At 55.9% G+C, this 25,147-nt stretch overlaps 1 protein-coding gene across 1 annotated transcript in view; it reads left to right on the forward strand.

The window, feature by feature from the left end:
- The window catches only part of COL18A1 (collagen type XVIII alpha 1 chain), a 94,355-nt gene that overhangs the window by 16,276 nt on the left and 52,932 nt on the right, over positions 1-25,147 (forward strand). The window lies entirely within an intron of this gene.

Raw genomic sequence — 25,147 nt, forward strand, 5'->3', positions numbered from 1 at the left:
AGTATGGCCCTGGGCAGTCCCCGGAGGGTCTCAGATTACTGCCTTGCCCTCTAAAGTCCCCTGAAAACCCGGGTGTCACAGCAGGGTCTACAGGACGTGGGACACTGCGCAGCTTGCCACGTCCATTCCTGGGCAGGGCCTGCAGCCCCAGGCGGTGGCCTGGGCTGGGCTGGCGGGCGGGCCCCGGCAGAGCCCGTAGGGATTAAGACAGTGATGACAAGCCTGAGATGGCCCAGGTGCCGAGGCTGCAGCTGGGTGCTTCAGTCTTACTGCCACTTCCAGGAAGGATTTTGAAACCTGTGACGGTTGGCCTGAGGCCTTCTTCCAGGTCTCCCGGTCGGCATGTGATCCTGGTCCTGCCTGCGGTATCTCATTTTTTAAACCTCATGTTTCTGCTGTCACGGTCCTTCCTGTGCTCTGATGCCTGACGCATGGAGGGGCCCTGGGCGGGGCTGGTTGGCAGAGAGGAGTCCCTGCCTCTGCCAGCCACAGAGATGATATCCCTTCAGTGGAGATTCCGGCACCCCTGGCCAAAGTACTGGAGTTTCACCTTCAGCATCAGATTTAAGGTTTGACCTCAGATTCCTGGGTTCTGACCTCTTCTTCCCTGGCTTGTCCTGTCCCCCTGCAGACATGTGCTGCTCAGGGTTCCTCTCTGCTGGCCTCCTCACAGTGTTCAGTGGCCCCAGGACTGCCGTTCAGGTAGGGGTGGGAGAACTTCAGACCCTGGGAGTTGCAAAAACTCAGTCACAATCCCTGGTGGTGGAAGGAACTGCCTGGCGCCATGCGAGAAGCTTGGGCTGAGCTGAGGTAGGAGGGTGTGATGGTCACTGAACACAGGTGTTCTTGGAGCAGGCAGGCATCTCCCATTTTGCTGTCCAACTGTCTCCGAAGAGGAGAGCAACCCTCATTTCATGAGACCTCTTTTCAAAGATTGTGAGTACATGTGTGCATGTGTGTGTGTGTGCATGCATGTGCATGTGTGTACACAGGTGTGTGTGTGTGTACACAGGTGTGTGTGTACGTGTGTGCATACATATATGTAGGTACATGTGGGTGCATCAGTTCAGTTCAGTTCAGTCACTCAGTCGTGTCTGACTCTGTGGACTGCCACATGCTAGGCCTCCTTGTCCATCACCAACTCCCGGAGTTTACACAAACTCATGTCCATTGAGTCAGTGATGCCATCCAACCATCTCATCCTCTGTCATCCCCTTCTCCTCCCGCCTTCAATCTTTCCCAGCATCAGGGTCTTTTCCAATGAGTCAGTTCTTCGCATCAGGTGACCAAAGTATTGGAGTTTCAGCTTCAGCATCAGTCCTTCCAATGACTATTCAGGACTGATTTCCTATAGGATGGACTGGTTGGATCTCTTTGCAGTCCAAGGGACTCTCAAGAGTCCTCTCCAACACCACAGTTCAAAAGCATCCATTCTTCAATGCTCAGCTTTCTTTATAGTCCAACTCTCACATCCATGCATGACTACTGGAAAAACCATAGCTTGGACTAGACGGAACTTTGTTGGCAAAGTAATGTCTCTCCTTATTAAATATGCTGTCTAGGTTGGTCATAGCTTTCCTTCCAAGGAGCAAGCATCTTTTAATTTCATGGCTGCAGTCACCATCTGCAGGGATTTTGGGACCCCACAAAATAAAGTCTCTCACTGTTTCCACTGTTTCCCCATCTACTTGCCATGAGATGATGGGATCAGATGCCATGATGTTAGTTTTCTGAATGTTGAGCTTTAAGCCAGCTTTTTCACTCTCCACTTTCACTTTCATCAAGAGGCTCTTTAGTTCTTCTTCACTTTCTGCCATAAGGGTGGTGTCATTTGCATATCTGAGGTTATTGATATTTCTCCCAGCAATCTTGATTCCAGCTTGTGCTTCATCCAGACCAACGTTTCTCAGGATGTACTCTGCATATAAATTAAATAAGCATGGTGACAATACACAGCCTTGACGTACTCCTTTTCCCAATTTGGAACCAGTCTGTTTTCCATGTCCAATTCTAACTGTTGCTTCCTGACCTGCATACAGATTTCTCAGGAGGCAGGTCAGGTGGTCTGGTATTCCCATCTCTTTCAGAATTTTCCACAGTTTGCTCTGATCCACACAGTCAAGGGCTTTGGCATAGTCAATAAAGCAGAAATAGATGTCTTTCTGGAACTCTCTTGCTTTTTCAATGATCCAGTGGATGTTGGCAATTTGATCTCTGGTTCCTCTTCCTTTCCTAAATCCAGCTTGAACATCTGGAAGTTCACGGTTCACATACTGTTGAAGCCTGACTTGGAGAATTTTGAGCATTACTTTGCTAGCGTGTGAGATGAGTGCAATTGTGCAGTAGTTTGAGCATTCTTTGGCATTGCCTTTCTTTGCGATTGGAATGAAAACTGACCTTTTCCAGTCCTGTGGCCACTGCTGAGTTTTCCAAATGTGCTGGCATATTGAGTGCAGCACTTTCACAGCATCATCTTTCAGGATTTGAAATAGCTCAACTGGAATTCCATCACCTCCACTAGCTTTGTTCGTAGTGATGCTTTCTAAGGCCCACTTGACTTCACATTCCCGGATGTCTGGCTCTAGGTCAGTGTGAGTGATCACACCATTGTGATTACCTGAGTCCTGAAGATCGTTTTTGTATAGTTCTTCTGTGTATTCTTGCCACCTCTTCTTAATATCTTCTGCTTCTGTTAGGTCCATACCATTTCTGTCCTTTATTGTGCCCATCTTTGCATAAAATGTTCCCTTGGTATCTCTGATTTTCTTGACGAGATCTCTAGTCTTTCCCGTTCTATTGTTTATGCTTATATGTGCTTGTGTGTACATGTGTGCATGTGCACACGCAAGTGTGCATGCAGATGCAGGTGTGTACAATTGTATGTGGATGTGTCCGCGTATCCCTGTGCATGTGTGCACATACCTGTGTGAACACGTATGTAGGTGTGTACATGTGTGTAAGTGCATGAGTATGCACGTGCACACACATGTATACGTGTGCAAGTGTGCGCACGTGTGTGCATGTTCCATGTGGGTGCCTGTGTGCATGTGTGTGTGCGTGCATGAAGGTGCTTATGTGTGTGCATGCATGTATGTACATGTGTGCATGTGTGTGTGTGGGTCCATGATATATTGCAGGTGTGCACAAGTGTGTAGTGCGCATGTAGGTGCATGCACAAGCACACATGTGTATATACAAGTATATGCATACAAGTATGTACATGTGTGTGCGTGTGTACATGTAGGAGCATGTGGGGGCATGTGCATGTGTATATATGTTTGCGTGCTAAGCTAAACCAGGGTTCTCCAGATGGAGCATTTGTAGGACCAGGTCTGCTGACCTCCTGGATGCCACGTGACCATGTGTGGCCCCGAGTGGGGATAGCTGAGCTTGTTGTTTTGATGTTTCTTCCCATCTGTCTCCATCTCACTGAAACTTTCACATCAGAATGTCCCCCTAGCCCATCCTTCTCCTTCCCACGTGTGCCCAATGTGCTCAGATACACCAGGCCTGGAGCCACCTCCTGCCCGTGCCTTCTGGGCATGGACCCCAGAAGGCAGGTGTGAGGCCCCTCACTCATGGCAGCCCCAAGACTCCTTGCTCCCCAGGGTGAACTGCCTTGTCTGCCCAGACCCCAGACCCCCACTGTGCCCATGCCTCTGGGGCACTGCTTGGTAAGAGCCCTGCCTTCTCTGGGCAGGCCCCTCCTTGCCCTGTGCCCACCCAGCATGATCTCACCTGCCTGCCTGCATGTCGGGGCCGAGCCAGAAATGTCTGGGTGGAGCTGCCCATGTGTTGCACCAGCCCTTTGCTGGACGGTAAGGTCTGAGCGGCCTGAGTCCCACTAGAATCTGGATTCTGATTTCCATCTGCAGACACATGGGCCCTGGCTTGTCTGTGCCCAGCTCGTGGCTCGGGGCTGGGTGCTGTGGGGCTGATGGGGAGGCAGAGTGGGTGCGGCCTCCAAGCGCAGGCTGGCACCTGGGTGGTGAGCTCACGGCTGAGCAATGAGGTGCAGTGACTCAAGGCCCCCAGGCCTCCAGGGCCCCAGCCTCTCCAAGGAGAAGGCTGCTTCTTGGCATCGTCCTGGGTCAGAGCCAAGGTGGATGGATGTGCCCACGCCACCTCCCCCATGCAGCCTTCCTGATTGCCTCCCTCTGGTCCTCCCAGGAGCCTCGAGGGTGCCTCTCACTGAGCTGTGCCCTCAGGGCTTCAGGAGCCTGTGAGTGAGTGAGGCCGGGGCTGTGAACATGCTGTGTGACGGGGTGGCCACCTGGACACGGGTTAAGCAGACTGGGGAAGGTGGGCTGCCCTGTCCCACCGCGTGCAGGCGCTGATACCTGGCCGGGACTTAGATAAGGAGATTCCAGGATGTGGTGTCATATGTTCTGTCCTCTGTAGGCTGGAGAACATGGTCCTTAACTTTTTCATCATTTTAACTTTTATTAACTTTCATTCATTCACAGCATAAAACTAATCTTTTCACGGTGAACAACTCAGGACGTTTAGTACATTCAGTCTGTTGCACAACCACTGGCCGTGCAGCTGGAGAGCATTCTCCTTGTGGAAACCCCACCCCCACCCAGCGCCTGGCCCCCGCGTATCTGCTCCTTGCGTCAGGACTCCCCTGCTCTGGACGTTTTACGTGGAGCCTAGCGTGTGTTCTTTTGCGTCTGGCTTCTCTCACTGAGAACCATGCTTTCCACGCTCATCTGTGTTGTCGTGGGTTACTGCTTTGTGGGGTTTGTTTTATGGCTAGTAACACTTTGGTGTAGGTCCTTTCACATTTACAACATCATCTTGTGTAACTGAACCATCTCCAGACTCTGGGCTCCGGACTCAGGACCTTGCTTTTCCCAAGTTGAGTCTAGGAACCTCCTCCTGTGAGTCCTGCAGGAACGTGTGTGAACACCACACCAGGCCTCCTGAGAACCGTCGGTGAGGGTGGAGGGTCCCTGTTCTCTGCTCACCACCGTTGGGCTTGCAGAAGTGTGGGTGGGTGGCAGGACCATCGCTGCTCCGGGCAGGGTAGAAGGAAGAGCAGGTTAGGAGGGGCTCCCCAGCACACGGGGCAGCCTGGGTGAGAGCCTCTCCTCTCCCTGTGGAGAGATCCTTTCCCACAGGATCCACCATCCATTCATCCATCCTTCAGCTGTGTGCAACATGGCAAGGCCCAAGTGCTACAGCAGCATTTGAGAGCCTTCCTTCCAGGTCCCCAATGTTCCCCCTGACTCCCGCGGCCCCTGGAGAGGCTGGAGGCATCATCCTGCTTCAAGCTTTGAGCAGATGAGCGTACCCCACATCTGTGATGAAGCATCTGAGAGTAGGGAAGGGAGGGGTGTGGAGCCCAGTGTGCCTTGAGCCAAGGTCGCTCAAGCTGTTCCATCACTGTCTATGGCGGGGTCCTTCTTGCAGCCAGATATACTGTGGGTGTCTGTCTGCTTCCCCATCACCCGCATCTCTGCCTCCCCATCACCCGCATCTCTGCCTCCCCATCACCCGCATCTCTGCCTCCCCATCACCCACATCTCTGCCTCCCTGTCACCCACATCTCTGCCTCCCCGTCACCCGCATCTCTGCCTCCCCGTTACCAGCATCTCGCAGGTGCTCCCTCAGCATCCTTCATGAGCTATGTGACGGCCACTATGTGACCTCGATTACCACCCCCCCCACCTCCCCGGAGCCCATCAACACCTGCGCCCAGCTCCCAGATGGCTGCCCCGACCCCACCCGATGGCAGCCTGGTCCCGAGGAAGGGCTCCTGCTGCCCTGCCTGAGGCTTCTACACTGGTGCAGGGCCAGCAGTGTGGTGACCATGAGGTGGGGGTGTGGGGGCCCAGAGATTTTGGCTGCATCCCTACTGGTACCAGAACCCTCTGTGTGTGTGTCGGCGGGGGGGGGGGGGAGGAGGGGGGCAGCTACTGTCCCGAGCAGGAGGAAGGTCCTTGCCCTGTTCCAGTTCCTCAGCCCCACCTCAGGGCAGGCAGCTCGAAGTGATTAATATGGCAGAAATGGGAGGCCTCAGCCATCTGCCTGGGTGCCGGGAGGGGGTTCTAGGTGGGATGCCCGGGTCTCCTGAGACACCTGGCCTGTGCAGACTGCAGAATGGGGGCTGGGCTGGCCCAGGGCTGACTCGGGGGCCGCTCCTGGTGACCCTCGGTCTGGTTACAAAGGGAGATGGAAGCTGAGGAATGCGGAGGCGGCTGGTCCTGGCCTCGGGGGTCTTGGGTCTCGTGGTTCGCGGTGTATTTGCTTTGATATCTAGGCAGAGGCCAAATGGAGAGACTTGTTACGGCCACAGACTCTTCTGGCAGCGACCTCTGGCCTGGCCCTTTCATACAGGGCCTGGTCAGCCGGGACCGGCTGGCCGGGAAGCCCAAGTCAGCAGGCTCCAAGGCACGCTCACCCCGCAGGGTCACGCCGCATGGGGGGTCTGCCAGGCATTGTGGGGCCTCAGGCCAGGATCGCAAGAAACCGACAGAAATGAGTAGAGAGGCCACGCCCACCGGGTCCGCCGTCTGTAACCCGCGGGGACCTTTGTGTCCAGCAGGCGTCCGGTCATTTGTCTTCCAGGTGGTTTCTTGCCAGGCTGGGACCTGACGCCCCCGGAATGTCACATTCCAGGCACAGCAGCTTATCGGGGCTGTCAGGCAGCCTGGGAGGGGGCCTGAGACAGAGCAGAGCTCTCAGGGAGCCAAGGGCGTTCCCAGACACCTCCGCGGAGCGCCTGCGAGCACGGAAGGAGCCGCAGTCCCCGCCCCTTGCCCTGCTCCCGCCCCCGCCCCAGGCAGGTGGGCGGGGCCACCCCGGTCGGAGGGGTGGGGGCAGGGATCCCGCTGCCCCGCGGAGGATGGTGGTGTTTCAAGGCCCCACTAACTGTGCTGGGTGCATTTCTGAGCCCAGCAGAGTTCTCCCCAAGGCCTGGGCTCTGCTGTGCCCGCGGTGTTTCCAGGCTCCTCTGTTTCATCCTCCTCGAATGGCCCTGGAGCAGGTCACCAGGACAAGACCCCTCTCTCACACCCCTGGCGGCTCCACGCTGCGAAGATGTGATGTGGGACCCACTCGAGGTGCCCTCTGGGAAGGGCACAGTCTCATCCCCTCCTGCACATGGCTCGCTCCCCTCTCGGTGGACAAAAGCTGCACAAATCAGACTGACCGCTTGGCCGCCTGCCCAACTTCCAGAGTGATGTCCAGTATGTCGCTGTGGGCCCAGAAATGCCCCCTGCAGGGCACCCTGGGCCCCTCCTGTGATGGCCGCATGAGAACACGCCAGAAAGGCTCTGGAGACAAACAACGGGCTGTGCAGATGTTAATCCTCTTTGAAACTTGCCTTAACGGTTTAGCCAAAGAAAATAACAGTGGTTTCGTTTTAAAAGGGGTCACACAGTCTTTTTTAATGTTTGATTCTTTTGACCCTCTGAGTATTGTAGAAGAGCAGGGAGACAGAAACGTGCTGAATGTGTTCAGATGTCAGGAGGAAGATTGGCTGACAGGAGGGAACATTTTGTTCGATCTTTTAAAATTAAGAAAATCTATTTTCATAGGTACATTGTGAACAGGCTTTAAGAGACTAGGTCCTCGCTACCTGCCAGGTGTGCTAACAGGGCGGTCTGTATTCTGAGGGAGACAGAGGCTTCGTGGACAGCCCTGCCCCGGCGCTGCTGGGGCCACAGCTGCTCCTGGAGGTGGGAGGGCCTCAGACGGCCTAGAAGCCCCTCGGCCTTTGCAGGGGTCAGGGCTGGTTTCAAGTTAACAAACCTGCAAGGAGGTCCCTTCCCTAGGCCTCCACGGCCTCCTGTTCCCTCAGGGGGCATGTTGGGGTAAACTTTAAGGTGCGCAGCTCCCTTTCTCTGCTTGTGTCTTTACATGGCGACTGGCCGTGTGCCTGCCCTGTGCCTTGGGCCATGGAGGGGCTGTGAGGCTGAGACATGGGCAGCTGGGGGTCAGGCACTGGCCTCTGCAACCCCAGCCCCACGGTGAGCGCATGGGAACCCAGAGGGCTTGGCTCCTTGGTGGTTTTCTGGGGACGCACTCAGTGGAGCCTGGCTCTGGATGGCCCACGGGCCTGCCCTCTGTACCTGAAGCCCCCCGCCCCCACCCCCGCTTCCCCAGGGGCACAAGGTGCAGGGGGAGCTCATGCTCACACAGTGGGAGCCTGAACAGGTATGGGTGTTGTGAGCCCATGGCTGGGGGCACAGACACAGGTGTGGTCATCGGAGCAGGAGCGCCACTGGAGGGGACACACTCCTTGTGCCCTGGGCCCTGGTCTGGCCTCCAGGGGGAGCAGTTTGGTCCATGGCCAGGTGGTCAGGCGGTCAGGTGGTCAGGCTGGCCAGGCGGTCAGAGTGGTCAGGCTGGCCAGGTGATCAGGTGGTAGGGTGGCCAGGTGGCCAGGTGGTCGGAGTGGCCAGGTTGTCAGGTGGTCAGAGTGGTCAGGGTGGTCAGGGTTGCCAGGTGGTCAGAATGGTCAGGGTGGTCAGGTGGTCAGAGTGGTCAGATTTGTCAGGTGGTCAGGGTGGCCAGGTGGTCAGGTGGTCAGAGTGGTCAGGGTGGCCATGTGGCCAGGTGGTCAGTGTGGGTGTGGAGGACCAGCGCCTGGCAGTCAGCTGTGCCCCGGAACCATCCAGAAAAGGTGGCCCTGGACTTGGTGAGAGCACTGGAGGCGGATGCTACGCATCCTGGCAGAGAGAGCTCAGTGTGGCTTGAGGGTCAGGCAGCTACAGGGTGAACCTTGAAGCCCCGTCCAGACCTGTGGCCGAGGGACAGACTGGCTGACTTGGGGAGGGAAATCGGTGGGGCTTGCAGGGTGCAGGTGGGAATGAGGAGGTGGTCCCACGCTGGAGCTGTTGGGAGGAGCTGACACCACTGAGGAGGCTCCCATGGGGTGTGGGGGTCATGTGTGGCCGGGGCTGGGGCTCTGGGGGTCGTGATGACATGTGGTCCCCTCGAGTGGGCGTGAGTGTGTGAACCCGCATCCCTTCCATCACCTGTGGGCATCCCTCCTGTTGCCCGTCTCGTGGGAGCAGTGGGCCTGGCGGCCTGGGTGGGTGGGTCCACACCACACATGTTGGGGCCCCGTCCCTTCTTCTGGGAGTGCTCTGTAAACCTCGCAGACGCGTGTCCTCTGAGAAAGAGCATTTCAGAGGGTGTTATCTCCAGTCAGACTGGCAGTGCTGCCCATGAGGTCTGTCATCTCATCACTGACACTGATTTAACTGTAGGTTGACTTCCTTGGGCTGCGTGAGTGGGGCCCTGCCTTGAGAGGTGACCCCTCAGGCTGAAGGGGGGCCTTCACTCTCCAGCAGGATGCAGCCCAGAAGCAGCCATCTCCTCCTGGACCCGTCCAGCCACCTGGAGGGGGATGCCCTCATGACGGGGGGGCAGGACATGGGTGGGGCTGTGCCCGGTGCCCCCGAAGCGGGATGCCCACATGATGGGGGAGGAACAGGGTGTGAGTGGGGCTGTGCCTGGCACCCCTGGAGGGTGGACACCCACATGATGGGGGATAGGGTGTGGGCGGGTCTGTGCCCACAGACGAATCCATGTTCACTGTATAACTTCCCACGGACCACATTTCTTGTAGTTTAGAGTTGAGTGAAATTTCCATTTTAACTTCCATCTGGAACAAAAGGGGCTGTTAATTGGGAAGGTCGCCTTTGCTGGACGCAGGCTGGACTGGGGCGGTGGATGCAGCTTGCTGCCCAGGCTCAGCCAGGAAGCTGCGGCTGTCCCCCAGCGACGCCAGACAGAGAAGGAATGTCCCCTCCCAGGTTTGGGCCGGTCCAGCTGCCCACGTTCTGGAGGTGGGGCGTGTGTCACCCACAGACACATGCCTTGGATAGGGGCTCCCGGAGCTGGCTCACGGGTGCAGCTGCTGTGGGGTTGGACGCACCAACTGCCCATCCTGCCCTTTTGGCCGACCCCTCCTTTCTCTGCTCCAGCTCCTCCACAGCCCCACCAGCCGCAGCCCAGGGTTCTGCTCTCCTGTGGGGCTGCTTTGGAGGCAGCTCTTCCCCAGGAAGGGGAGGAAGGCTGCAGCCTTCAGCCTGACTGAGGCCCCTCCATGGCCCCGCCAGCTGCCCCGTGGTCGTTCTCTGGAAGTGGCGGTTTGCTTGCTGGCCGGCGGGGCAGGTCTGTCCATGCAGCTGGAAGAAGGTGGCTCAGATGCCCCGCTCGTGGTGACCCAGGGCTCCCGGGCGGCTTGGGGACAGGGCACCGAGCCCAGAAAGCGACAGTCCCTGTGTGGAGCGTCACTGGGACATTTTCACTGTGTGTTACAAAGTGTTGGCCACAACTGGTCGGGGAAAGCAGGTCCTGGCTGGTGGTTTGAGAAGCAATGATCTGAAGGTCCTGGAGTAAAGAGGGAAACCGCAAACATCAGGCTGTCTGTCATTCAGGACACGTCAGTGGTCTCACAGTCGGGGGGCTGAAAAGGACCCTCAGCCAAGAGCGAGAGATGGAGGGGCGAACCAGAGAAGGATGGACAAACCAGAGAGGTGTTTGCAGAGCTGGGTCGGGAGGATGCCAGCGTCCCATAACAAAAGGCGCTTGCACCCCCAAACATGAATGTGCTGGGCCGGATGGAGGAAGGGGCCTCCAAACGTGAAGATGCAGTGCCAGGGTCACAGGTGTGGGCCCCTCAGGAGATGCAGAGTGGATGGAGGTCCAGTGGCCCCTGTGACCAGTGACTACAGGGTGCATGCCATAAAGTAACACAGAGTTACTTTCTCTGCGTCGTGGAAGTCAGAAGTCTCACTCGGTTCTCTCTGGACTGAAATCGGGGTGTGGGCAGGGCTGGTCCTTCCAGGGGCTCCTGGGGAGAATCCCCTTTCCGGCGTCTCCCTTGACTCTCTCTCTGGGCCCCAGTTCAGTCTTTCTCGTGACACCATCTCTCTGGTTGTGGCTCTTCCCCATGTAAGGACCCTTGGGAGCACAGTGGGCCTGCCCTGATAAGCCAGGATCATCTCTATTTTAAGGTCAGCTGACCAGCAGCCTGCATCCAAGTTCACAGGTCTGGGGAGCTGCATGTGTGCGTCTGGTGGGGGTGGGGGGTGCACAACTCCGCCTGCCCCTCCCTCTGTCCCCACGTGTCCTCCCACAGGAAGATACCTCACCTCCTGCCTACACCCCACGCAGGGCGAGCAGTGGACCCCGACTTGACCCTCACCGTTACCTAAATTCTGGGGGCTTGTCCCTGAGCCTGTGACCCCATTTTGCGGATGTGCTTCCTGGCAGGCATAAGTTCAGCAGCGTGAGAGCAACCAGACCAGACGAGACCCACAGGGACCCAGTTCTCCGGGTGGGCTGGTGTGCCGGCCGGCCTGGGGACCCCAACGTTCAGTCACTGAGTGTCGGTCGAGGGGTGAGAAGTTAGGGCTGTGGATGGGAGGGGATGCTTTCTGGACCTGTGTCCATCACAACACATGCAACACATTTATTCTTTATAATGATCCCCCAAGGTGAACTTTCTGGGCCCACCACTACCGTCTCCCATCCTTGGGTCCGTGGCTCCCTCTGGTGGCTGGTGCCCCACATGACAGCCCTGTGCTCACAGACCGGGGCATCTTCTATGCGCAAGCCTATCTACAGGCCAGGATGATCTTCCTCCAGTTACTGCCACTCGGGACAGTTCTGGACTTGTGGGGGAAGCATGGCTCAGGGCTTGGGGGGCAATTCATCCGCACAGAGCCTGTGCAGGGGCGGTTTGAGGGGTGGTCGGTAGGAACTAGTTTGAGAAGGGATTTATGGCTCCAGCTGTGAATTTAGCTAGAAGGAAAAGTTGGAGCCAGGTGGACAAGCTGTCTGGACACCTGCCTGTGAGAGCTATGGCCCGACCCAGTCCTCCACTCGTTTGTGTCCCCGCGGCCCTGAAAGGGCAGGAAGCAGGATCCAGACCAGCTGCTTTGTGACTGTTCTGGCATCAACTTAAGTTCTGGCTTGCTGGACCCTGGGGCGCTTGACTGCACTCTCCCAGCAGATGCTGTGGAGTCGGGGCTGTGACATCCCCTTCTGACCTCAGCCTGTGGAGCGGAACCCCGAGTCGGTGGCCTGTGCAAGGTGCTGGGTGGGGTCTCTGCTCTGGACTAGGGCTGACCTCTCTCTCCGGGTCCTGTCTGCGTGGAGCCCTCCCTGGCAGGACCTGGAGCCTGACGGGCAGCCTAGGCTCACGCTCTCTCTGCTTCCCAACCCCATCGTCCTGACCCCAGGCTGGCTGACGTCCCCATAAATGAAGTCGTCCCTGTGACGTGGGTGGGTGATGACTGGAGGCCACCTCCTGGGAGGGGTGACCATAGCACTTTGAGCTTGGTCAGGTGCTTGGGCAGCCTGCATGGACAGCTGTGACGGGACTTGTCCTTGTCTCCTCCCAGCCGAGGGTTAACTAGGTGGAGGTGGGGGCAGGCGGTGCTGACCCCCAGCCTTCCCTCTGCCCGTGGGTTTCGGCTTTGTGTGGATGATCACGACCCAGTGGGCCTGGCCAGGGGCTGCCTCTACCACAGACACGAGCCCAGCCCTGGGGGTGGTTGGGCAGGTCACAGGCTGCAGCCCTGGCCGCAGGGGAAAGCCCTGATGCTCTGGGTGGGCTTGCTGCCCGCCCCCACCTCCCCCACTGCTCCCACCTGTCCTTGGCAACCCTGGGGGTCTCGTGGGGCAGCCGTTAAAAATGACCACATACTGTGGGGCCTAAAACAACCAAAATCTCTTCTCTCTCAGCCGGAAGTCTGAGGGCCAGGGTGGTGCTCCGTCCGGGGGTTCCGGGGGGGCCCTCCTGGCTTGTCCAGCTCCCAGGACTCCAGGCGTCCTGCCTGGTGGCCATCTCCCTCACTCCTGTCCATCTCCCCCTGCTGCTCCCTGGGCTGTGTCTCTTGTTGAGGACCCTCCTTGTTGATCTGGGACCCAGTTTATCTTGAGATCCTTAATTTCACATGCATGACCTCTTCCTAATAAGGTCATGTTCACGGCACACCCTCCAGTGGCAGACAGCTGCTCCGCCACTCCCCCCAACCCCCTGGCCTGCTTCTCTTCCTGCCCGAGGGCTTGGCTCTGAGAAAGGGGCAAGGGGCCTGCCATCCAGGAGGTGCTTGTGGACATGAAGTTAGAAGGGCGGCTGTAGGCGCTGGGGTAGCGGGCTCCAGCCTTGACCGGCCAGGCTGCACGTCCCAGAGCGCAGCCTGACCCTGACCGGAGCTGTCACAGGTTGGGGCCGACCGAGCCGGCGGCTGCTCCCTGGCGCTTCCCCCCGCCGTGGGAACCTGGCCACGAGAGCCTGCCCTCCAGTCGGCCATGAAAAATCCAGTTAATGAGCAACCGTCAGGCCCTTAAAAACTAATCAGGCAGCTTGCTGCTTTAAGGTCCCTGCTGGTCCTCTGCGTTCTCTCTGCCCCCAACCCTCGCTGTGGCCCCCACCCACGGGAGCCCAGCTCTCAGGTCCAAGGCCTCCTGTCCCCCAGCATGTTCTCATGGGTTCTAGAAGGTCATGGGGGCTAAGGCTGCCCTGTGCCTGTTGGCGGGGGGGCGGGATGGGGACAAGTCATTGCCGCTGTCCCTGTCGCCGAAGGATGGTGCAGCGATGTGACCCTCGGTGGAAACACTAGTCAAATATTAACTTCCTGGGTCAAGGGCCTTTATTTGAAATGCCAGCCCCCAGGTGCCCTGTCATGTGTGTCACGGACGTGACCCTGGAACCGCAGACACCGAAGGCATCCACAGCTGCTAAAGGACCCAGGTCTTGTGGTGACACTGGCTTGGTTGACCTTAAGACTCCAGGAAAGGGGACCGTCCTCCCCACTGGCGCAGGGCCTGCCTGCCCCGCCCGGGTGGCCGAGCAGCCGTCTGACCCTTCCACAGGGGAGGCCAGGTCACTGCACAGGACTTGGTGTCCGAGCGTGGGGGACGCTGCTGGGTTCTCCATCCCCCGCCAGGCGCCCTCCCTCTGCCCTGCACCGGCACTCACCCCGTGCACCCCTTGCTGTCCAGTTGGTTCGTGTCCTCTCGGTGGTTGACTCCTCCTACCCGAGGCTGACACGTCTCCAGTGCCCAGAGCAGGTTGGGCCCATAGGAGAAGCTCAAGGCGCGTTTGTCGAATGAAGGAAAGACGATGTCCCCCGAGGTGGAGCACGGGAGCACAGGGATGTGGGTACACGTTGGGCCCCGAGCCAGAGAGTCCTTGTCTCCTGTCCCCTCTGGGGTCGGCCTACCTCCTTCCCGGGGCTCCTGACGAGATGCAGGATGGCCGTGATGTTGGTCCACGTGCCTTGTGCAGAGTGAAGCACAGGCGTGAATTTCGCCTCGAGCCGGTGGAGCTAAGAACTGGCAGCTCTGTGGACCTGCCAGGTTTCCAGGCCCAGAGGGGCCCCTCGGGCACAGATGGAGCTCATTAAGAGTAGGAACCTGGGTTTTGTGAAAGAGGCTTGTGATAAGCTTGAAAAACATCATTAGTAGCAAAGACAACCATTGACTGTATCCCTGGGGTTTTTTTTTTTTTTTTTTTTTAAGATTAAATACTCTCTTAAAAATGAGTAAAAGTGCACAGGAGTTTATAAAAGAAAGAAATATTTTCATTGACTGTATTCAAAACATCAATCTCAGGAACCATCAAATAAATGCAAATTAAGTAGTGTTGGGATTGTGTGATTTGAAAAATGTGACAGTCTCCCTTCACTCTTTTTTTAAACAGCTCTACTGAGCCATAATTCACATGCCATAAATTCACTGACTTAAAGTGTATGATTCAGAAGGTTTTAGTTCAAAGATGTTCATAATTTCAGAACAATTCTATCTTTTCAAAAACAAGCCTTAATTTTGCCACTTACAACATCATGGAGGGCATTATGCCGAGTGAAATAAGTCAGACAGAAAAAGACTTATGCCACTAGAACACACGGTATCATGTGATACCACGTACAGTGAAAGTGTTGGTCGTGTCCGACTCTTTGCGACCCCCTGGACTGTAGCCTGCCAGGCTCCTCTGTCCATAAGATTCTCCAGGCAAGAGTACTGGAGTGGGTTGCCATTCCCTTCTCCAGGAGATCCTCCCCACCCAGGGACTGAACCCTGGTGTCCTGCGTAACAGGCATATTCTTTACCGTCTGAGCCACGAGGGAAGCATAGCACATATATGTGGAATCTAAAAAATGCAGCAAACTAGTGAAAACGACAAAAAAGAAGCAGGATCACAGATACAGAGAACAAACTAGTGGTCACCAGTGGGGAGGGAAAGGGCAAGAAAGGGGCTGAGGTTAAGTTACACACTATTAGGTACAAAATAAGCAACTGAGGATATATTGTACAACGTGGGGTTTATAATAACCATGAATGAAGCCTAACCTTTCAAAGTTGTGAATCACTCTATTGTACGCCTGGAACTTACATAATACCGCACATCAACTACATTTCAGCAAAAAAAAAAAAAAAAAAGAAACCTTTTAGCTGTCACCCCAGCCCTGCTGCTGCTGCGCTGAGTCGCTTCAGTCGTGTCTGACTCTGTGAGACCCCATGGACTGCAGCCCACCAGGCTCCCCCGTCCCTGGGATTCTCCAGGCAAGAACACTGGAGTGGGTTGCCATTTCCTTCTCCAATGCAGGAAAGTGAAAAGTGAAAGTGAAGTCGCTCAGTAGTGTTCGACTCTTCGCGACCCCATGGACTGCAGCCCACCAGGCTGCCCCGTCCCTGGGATTCTCCAGGCAGGAGCACTGGAGTCGGGAGCCATTGCCTTCTCCGCACCCCAGCCTTAACCAACCACTAACCTACTGGTTTACTTTCTGTGTTGCTGTTTACTGTCTAAGTCGTGTCCGACTCTTAGCGACCCCATGGACTCAGCACACCAGTCCTCCCTATCCTTCACCATCTCCCGGAGCTTGCTCAAACTCATGTCCATTGAGTCAGGGATGCCATCCAACCATCTCATCCTCTGTCACCCCCTTCTTCTGCCCTCAGTCTTTCTCAGCATCAGGGTCTATAGATTTCCCTATTTTATTTCATGTAAATGGAGTCTTTATGTGACCTGTGTGTGTGGCTGTATCACTGAATGTCGTGTGTTCAAGCATCATCTATGTTGCGGTGCGTGTCAGGACCTCCTTCTTTTCATGACTGAGCCACACTCCGCTGTGTGGATGGACCGCCCGTGTGACCATTGGCAGCTGGGGACACTTCATTGTTCCTCCTTTTGACTGAAGCGAATGGTGCTGTTGTAAACATTCGTGCACAAGAGTTTGTGTGGACACATGCTTTCATGTCTCTCAATATCAATCCAGAGTGGAATTTCTGGGACACAAGGTAGCTCTGCTTAACCATCTGAGGAACTGCTGGACTCCTCCAAAGCGTCTGCCCCTCTTACACTCGGGCCAGGAGGGGATAAGGGCTGTGACGTCCCTGCATCTCTCCAGCACTTGCGATTATGTTTTTGACTCTCGCCCTCTGAGTGGGTGTGACCCGTATCCCGCTGTGGTTCCCGTTTATGTTTCCCAGTGACTGCTGGTGTGGAGCATCTTCTCAGGTGCTTGTTAGCTGTTTCTACGTCTTCAACAGAGGAATGTCTATTCAGACTCTTTGCCCATTTAAATAATTAGATTTTCTTCTTGTTGTTGGGTTGTAGGTGTTCTTTATATGTCCCAGATATAAATCTCTTCTTGGGTATGTGATTTGCAAGTATTGTCTTCCATTCTGTGGTTATCTTTTCACTTTCTTGTGTCCTTTGAAGCACAAAAGCTTTCAGTTTTGATGAAGTCAAATTTATCTATTTTTTCTCCTGTTGCTTAGGCTTTGGGTGTCATATCTAAGAATCCTTTGCCAAATCCAAGCTTGTGAAGATGTATTCTGTGTTTTCCAGTAAGAAAGAGTTTTCCTTTTACTTTCAGCCCTTATATTTAGATGTTGATCCATCTGAAGCTGATTTTTGTACATGGTGTGAAGTAAGGGTCTAGCCACATCTTTTGCCTGTGGCCATCCAGCCCACTTGTTGAAAACTATTCTTTCCCCATGGAATAGTTTTGGCAACCTTGTCAAAAGTCAGTTGACCATGGATGTGTGAGTTTATTTCAAGACTCCTGATTCTGTTTCACTCACCTGTCGCCTGTCTGCATGCCAGTATCATGCTGACTTGGTTCCTTAGCATTTTAGGAAGTTTTGAAACAGGGAAATGTGACTCCTCCAGTTTTGTTCTAACCCTGCACGCTGTTCTAACCCCAAACTGTGAGCAACTATATGTTAACAAACTATACAACTTAGATAAAGTGAACACATTTCTAGAGAGACAGACTACTGAAATTCAATTCAGAAATAGATTATTTGAGTAGATCTGTAACAAATGAAGAGGTTCAATTGGTAATCCATAAACTTCCCATAAAGAAAGCATGGCTTCACTGCTGATTTTTACTACCATTTTAAAGAAGAATTAAAACAAGTTCTTCACAAACCCTTTCAGAAAATAAGGGGTGGTGGGGGAGAACACATCCCAGCTCTTTTTATGAGGCCAAAACTGTAGAGATACCACAAACTCAGAAAACTACAGACCAGTACTTCTTACATCACAAAACCCTCAGAAGACTTGGCAGACTAAGTCCAGTCACAGAGAAAGAATGACGTCATGACCCGTGGGCTTTATCCCAGGAATGCACCTTTGGTTTAATGTCTGGAAATTAATGCAATATATAAAATCAACGAAATAAAAATCACACAGTCATCTCAACAGATACAGAAAAGACATGAGAGGAAGTCCAACACCCTTGCATGATAAGCACATTCCCCAGACTAGGAAGCAGGCACTTCCTCAAGTCAATAAAAGGCATTTCTGAAGACCCGTCCCTAACACTGTACTTACTGCTGAGAGGCTGGGCGCTTCCCAAAAGATCGGGCCAAGGCAAGGACAACCCCTCTCACCACTTCTATTCAACATTGTACTCTGTTCACAGATGCTGTGATCTTATTTATGTAGAGTCCTAAAACACCTGCTAAAAATTATCACAAGAAATAAATTCAGCAAGTTTGCAGGGATACAAAATCAGTGTAAAAACCAATTGTATTTCTCGATAACTTGCAATGAACAATCCAGAAATGAAATTTAGAAAAAAAAATGCTATTTACAGAAGCATCAAAAAGAGTAAAATACGTAGGAATAAATTTAAGAAGTGTAAAACGTGTACTCTGAAAACTAAAAACCAACATAGAGAGAAATGAAGGGAAAACACCACATGTTCTCCAACTGGAAGACTTCTCATTGTTGGCATGGCATCACCACCTGATACCACCTCCAGCTAGTGCAGCCCCCACCCCATCCCGCTGGTATCCTTGTAGGAACTGGCCAACTGACCCTCATATCCATGTGGGATTTCAAGGCACCCAGCATAGCAATCTTGTAAAAGAAGAACAAAGTATAGAAGCACCTCTCGTTCTTAAAGGAGTTTTAGAGCTTGTAAACATGTCTGCTCTGCTTTGGTGGGTGGAGTTTGGACGATTCCCAGAGTCTACAGCCTGACTGAGGAAGCATGCTTAGATCTTTTGTTTTGTGGTGCTGAGCTGATGTGCTAAGTCCTGTCCAACTCTGTGTGACCCCATGGACTGAAGCTGCCAGGCTCCTCTGTCCATGGGATTCTAAGGGTAAGAATACTGGAGTGGGCTGCCGTTTCCTCCTCTGGGGCATCTTCCAACCCAGGGATTGAACCCGTGTCTCCTGCACTGCAGGTAGATTCTTTTACCACTAGGGTTACCTGGAAACTGAACATCAGTTCAGTTCTGTTCAGTCGCTCAGTCGTGTCCAACTCTTTGCGACCCCATGAATTGCAGCATGCCAGGCCTCCCTGTCCATCACCAACTCCCAGAGTTCACTCAGACTCGCGTCCATCGAGTCAGTGATGTCATCCAGCCATCTCATCCTCTGTCGTCCCCTTCTCCTCCTGCCCCCAATCCCTCCCAGCATCAGAGTCTTTTCCAATGAGTCAACTCTTTGCATGAGGTGGCCAAAGTCCTGGAGTTTCAGCTTTAGCATCATTCCTTCCAAAGAAATCCCAGGGCTGATCTCCTTCAGAATGGACTGGTTGGATCTCCTTTTCAATTAAGGGCAATTGATGGTGGTGTTGCCTGCTGGGTGCTCAGGGAAGCTAGGAACTGCTCCCACCTGGTGGGCAACCTGCTAAGGGGGTTGAAGGGTCGGCAGGGTAACTCCCACATGTGGCCGCAGGGGTGGGATGTGCCTGGAAAGCAGATCTGACCCCCCTCTGCGAGCCAACTGCATTTCCAGAGACAGGCGGTGGAGAGAGTGCTCCATGTGGACACAGGAGGTGAGCTCTGCTCTCCCTGTGAACTTCTCTTGTGGGAAGGTTGCAAACCTGCAGAAAAGTCGGAAGGACTGTGCGGAGTCTGCTCACGTGCGCCCTTTACCATGGTTCCCCTTCTTCCCCAGGCCTGTCCATGTCTGTCGCAGGGCCACACACGCCTCATGTACACGTCCACATGTGTGTCCACACTCACATCCCTGTGCAGATGCACACGCTCCTCTCATTGCTGTGAGCACCACGTCCCAACCTGTTACCTGGCCTTCCCGAGTGTGTCTCCTGCAGCGGGGACATCACACCTGTCCACCTGCTCTCTGATGAACAGGCCATACTCACAGGGCCCTCCAGGTCCCAGTGAAGCGGCCCTTGTCTCTGCTCGGTGGCCTGGGCACATCCAGGTGCCACGTGGCCCTTGGTGGCCGTGGCTCCTCAGTCTCTCACCCTGGATGGTGCCTCCCACCTCGCTTTCCTGACGCAGATGTTTCTGGACAGTCTGGCCACTGTCCTGTGAAACACCCTGTCTGAGTTGTCCAGCTGCTTCCTCATGTTTAGATTCCAGCTTCGGGGTGTGCCCTGGACAGGCGTGCACGTGTCCTCCACTTGGCCTTCCACCAGGAGCCAGGAGCCGGGAGCTGGGAGGGCATTGGTGTTTGGTGGTTGTTGGGTGGTCCCTTCGGGAAGGTGCCTGTTCCCTGAGATGTGTCCATGTCTTGAGAATCTCTGCTCTGTGACCACCTCTCACCTCCGTTGACGACCCCTCCAGCAGGGGGTCTCCACCTGCCATGCTCACCTCTCCAAGAACTGGCTCTGTGGGGGCCGGAGGGGCCCCAGTATTTCTTGTCACCCGCAGGCCAGTGGTGGGTTTGCGGGAGAGGCCCACTCCTCTGAGTGCAGGGTGATGCTTGGTGTGGATCTCAGGGTTGGAGGGTTCCCAAGGCTCAATGTCACCCACAGAGGAGTCTGGGATTGAGGCTGGGGCTCTCCTTCCCACTAGGTGGCCCCTCGCCCGCCCCTGCTTGGCCCGGCCTTGGGGTCACAGCCCTTGGGGGAGGAAGTAGGTTAAATGACGCCTGAGGACAGAAGGGGCAGGACAGCCTGGCAGTTAAAAATTAGAGAGTGTTGCAACGTGCCTGCCACCTTGGTCCTTGGGTCTGTGTGCTCGGCTCTCACTGGCCGTGCGGCCAGGTGGGTCCTCAGGTGACCGACACCCACAGGGAGGGGCGGTACCCACGGGCCTTGACCCGTAGTCCCAGCTGCCTGGCCTCCCTACGCCTGACCACTCAATATTCCCGGGAACCTGAGGGTGGACAGTGGCCATGAGGAAAGGCTGGGGCAGGGGCCCCGCCAGTGGTCCACATAGAGCCTGCTGCCAGCCCACCCAGCAACAGGGCTTTATCCCTGTGGGTCAACAGGGTCGCCGTGAAACACAGGGCTGGGGCAGGACATCTGGACACTCCGGACACTACAAACTAGTTGGACACAGAGAGGAGGGGTCGTGCTCCATTTTGGAGGGGCTGGAGACAGCGTGTCAACAGCGCACAGGTCTTTACGGGACGCGCTGCTGCCCTGGGGCCTGTGCCCCAGCAGTGGGTGCTGGAACAGTTATTTCTCAAGCCCTCTCCTCCGAGGCCTGGGGACACCTGCCAGGGCTGGCCAGTCATCAGGCAGGGGCCTGGGGACACCTGCCAGGGCTGCCCAGTCATCAGGCAGGGGCCTGGGGACACCTGCCAGGGCTGCCCAGCTCCCGCAGGCCCACGCATATTGAACAGTCTCCAGTGTCTGGTCCTCAGGGGCAAGAGAGAGAACCCCAAATGACCTGAGGAGGCGGTCCCTGCAGGATGTGCTGGCTTGGGGGCCTTTGGGCAGGTGTGGGCAGCCCCAGGCAGACCACTCGGAGGGCCTCAGGGGAGACCCCGCCTGGGCCCAGGACGTCTGAGGCCCCAGGGGCAGTGCCCCCAAGAGCCAGGCAGACAAGGCCCTCCTCTGAGCTTGTGGCCCCGCTCATCTCTTTGTTCCCCAGGTTAGTTCTGCTCACATGTGGATGTTTCTGCTTTTTTTAAAAATGAAAATGAAAGATCACATTATTCAGGAATCCGAACCAGTCGCGCCAAGAAGACAGAACAAACCCTGGTGAACCGCAGGGCGAGGCGGAGCAGGGCAGGAGGCGGGGCGGGATGAGAGGCAGGGCAGTGGGCGTGGTGATATAGGAGGCGGGGTGGGGCGATGGGCGAGGCAGGGGCATGAGGCAGGGGCGTGAGGCAGGGGCCTGAGGCAGAACCTTTCGGAAGTTCTGGGTGCTGGGTCCTCTTCTAGCGGGTGGCCGGCCCCTCAGCCCCCCTGGTGCTTGGAGGGAGAGTGATCCTGAACCAGAGAGAGCTGTCCCATAAGGACGGTGCCCAGGTGCCATCAGAGAGGCACCAGGCGTGAGGGAGCAACTCAGATGGCTTTGGATTTGGGTGTCATTTGGGCATCATTCCGAAAAGAAGCTGCAAGTAGAAGGCTGAGCTCAGCCACTGTCACATGCAAGTCCTAATGCCCGTCCCTGGGTTGTGCAGACCCCAGGGGCGGCTAGCAAACCCCGACCTGGTGGGACTTCCCTGTTGGCCAGGGGCCTCCCTGGCATTGGAAACCCGAGACGGCCGTGTGCATAGGGGAGTGGACACAGTGCACCCGGACCCGAGACATGTGCACACGTGTGGGTCCACAGACGTGCACTGCATATACAGAGATGTACTGAGACACCCATCAGAGACACGCAGACACACACCTATAGACACACAGGCTCCCATGTACTTGGTGAGCCCTTTGGGGCATCAACAGGGTAGAGGTGTTTGCTTGGTTTGTGCATGGGCGGAGGAGCAAGGAGGGCCTTTCAGCCAGGGCTGTGGGGTGTCCTGGTGGGGGTGGGGTGTTCCTGGCATGAGGAGAAAAGGGAATCCACTTGAAGCTTTGCTAGGGGTCACCTGACACCTGCAAGATTCCCAAGATATCCCAGAACCTGTGAGAGAGAAAGCCACCTTGTTATTCCCAACACCACCTTCCTATCTCCACTGGGTCGAGAATTCTCTTCTATAAATTAAAATACCATTGTATTTAATAGTGTCCAAGAAACTTCAGACAGAAACTCCATGTCTTTCAAAGGTCAGAGGTCACCAGAGATAGTTCTGCAGGCGGGGCGGGTGGTGGTGGGGAACCAACCCATGCAGGAGAACTTGACTTAAGTAGTGGCAGCATGGACTCTGAATACAGGAGGACACCAGGTTAATAAAGTACAGAAGCTACCACACCATCGAGGAGGAGGCATCATCACAGAGGCAGGGCAGCCCTGTCTGGAGCTGCAGGGCAGTAAGCATGGGGCACGAGGCCTTGAGGGGTGTGTGAGAGCTTGCAGAAGGAGACCCAGCAGGAACCATGCTGTTGGCTTCTGGTCCTGGACCCAGTGAATTCCTAGCTCACCAGGAATTCCTGGATCCCGGTCTCTCCTAACCTGGGGGCCCAGAAACATGGGCCCTGACCCAGAGGTATCTGTGTTTCAGCCATTTCCAGGGGTTTCCTCAAAACCCGTTTCCCCTCCTCCATCCCCATGGGCAGCTCAGGGAAGACTATCCGGCCTCCATGTTGAGCACGGACTCTGGAGGAACCAGCGCCCACAGGACCCTCCGCAGGGCCCTGAGGCTCAGACCCTGTGTGTCCCGACGGGCTGGCCCAGGCAGGCCTGTGGCAGCCACAGCCAGCAGGGAGCCTGGTCTACACCGCAGGCTTTCTGAATGCTGCTGTGCCCATGGGCATGTGTGTGTGGGGGTGTGTGTGCGTGTGCGTGTGAGTCTGTGCGTGTGAACGTGTGTACAGGTGTGTGATGGGGGGGAGGGGTGTCTCAGCCCAGCACCTCGGCAGGTTGCTTCCCAATGGGAGCCGAGGCCTGGGGCAGGGCCACGCTGGTGTTCTCAGAGGAGGTGGACGTGTGATGTTCTCAGAGTGCTGGGAGGTGACCTTGGCATCCAGAAGGTGGGCAGGAAGAGTGGGGTCGGGGGGGAGGGTGGGGGTGTCTCCCGGGGATGGTGTGGGTGCTCAGTGCAGGGGGGCCACAGCAGCACGGTTCCGTGCTCCTGGCTCTCCCAAGCAGGGTGAGGTGAACGAGTGCGTGTGGGGCCGGGGCTGCTGCGGGGCCCCAGGGAGTAGCTGAGGCCGGGGACCAGGGCGAACAGGGCAGCCCCACGCTGATGGCGCGGAGGCTCTCCCTCAACTGGGCCCAGGGTCTCCCTCCAGAACGTGCCCGGAGAAGGGGAAGGGCTTCTGGAATTTCTATCCTGAGATTTTCCGGAGACTTTCAGGCATAAAATCCCATTAGTGGCAGTAAACAGCAAGAACGTTCTCTGGGCGTTTCTGAGAATTCTGGGATGGGTAGGGGGCCCAGATGTCGGCTCACATGGTGCTCCCCCGCCCTTTTCCAGAGGAGACCGGTGTTCTGCCGTCCTGAACCATGCTTTTGACCCCAGGCTGCCCAGCCCCCTGGACAGCATTTATCGACAGCATCCTTGTCCTGAACTGGGCCCAGCCACAGCCTGGAGTGGACAGGGATCTCGGGGAACTTGGGTAGAGGGGCAGCTGGTGTGCCAGGCATGCAGGGCACACATGGGGTCTAGCGTGGAGCGTGGTGTGTGTGTGGGGAGGCGTGAGATTGCGTGTGATGATGTGAGCCTGCAGGAGGGAGCACCTGTGTTTGCTGAAGTGAGTGTTGGGCATGTGCAGGCATGTGTGTAGACCGCCTGGATTCACCTGGGCTCCTGTCTCCCAGGCTCTGGCCCCTGGTCAGCTGGCCGAGGATTCCTTACCGTGAGCGCTGCTGGCCATGCTGTGTGCAGGCCCACGGTAAAGGCAGGAGCTGGGCCCCGGCCTCCTGACTGTGGACATTGCTTTATAGACCGCCCATCAGGTGGTCAGGATGGGACAGAGCTTGGAGCTGGTCCTGCCCTGGGGCCCTCTTATTGGGGGAAAACCCCCTCACCCGTCCTCCTGCTGCTGCCTGAGGCCCCTCCTAGGGGGGATTGAAGGGGCATCACCGAGGGCAGGTGCTGGGTGGGGAGGGGGCAGCATCCTCCGAGTCAGACACCCACACCAGCCATGAGTCCCAGGCACGGCTGCTCTGGCACCAGGGCCTTCTCCCCATACCCCAAAGTGGGCTCTGGGAGGATGTAAGTTCTTGGGGCCACATTCCTTAGTGTCCTGGATGAGGAACTGTATCATCTGAGGGCTTTCCTGGTGGATCAGTGGTAAAGAATCTGCCTGGGTTGGGAAGATCCCCTGGAGAAGGAAATGGCAACTCACTCCAGTATTCTTGCCTGGAGAATCCCGTGAATAGAGGAGCCTGGCGGGCTCCATAGAGTCACAACGAGTTGGACACAACTGAGCAGGCAGGTTTGAGGTTTCATGAAGGAAGGAGTCGGGACCGGGTGGGAGGAGTCCAGCTGCAGGCCGGTGTCTCCAGTGTGGGACACCCCTGGAAGGGGCACTGAGCTATGTCTAGAGGAGGCTGGTGCCCTGGGCCTGCAGGCAGGGCATGCTCGCCCAGCCCTCCTCCCTGCTCTCAGGCTGAGCTCTGAGCAGCGGGAGCAGTGGGGAGGATCTCCGTTTGTCTGGAGACTTTGGTCTCATCAAGTCCATAATCTCCCTTTGCTTTCATGTAGATTCCCAACTGCCCCAACTGCAGTGCTGTTCCTTTGGGGCAATTCTCAAGAGTTGATCAGAAACTCCCAGGTCTGAGCAAAATACTCATGAGAACTCAAACACCGGCAGGGTCTCCAGAGACCTTGGTTCCAGCCCATGGAGACACAGGGCTGGTGTGACTGAGCAGGTTTTAAGAGTGAAAGGGAAGAAGAGGCTGT

This window comes from Bos javanicus, chromosome 1 (assembly GCF_032452875.1).
Source record: "Bos javanicus breed banteng chromosome 1, ARS-OSU_banteng_1.0, whole genome shotgun sequence".
Taxonomy (NCBI): domain Eukaryota; kingdom Metazoa; phylum Chordata; class Mammalia; order Artiodactyla; family Bovidae; genus Bos; species Bos javanicus.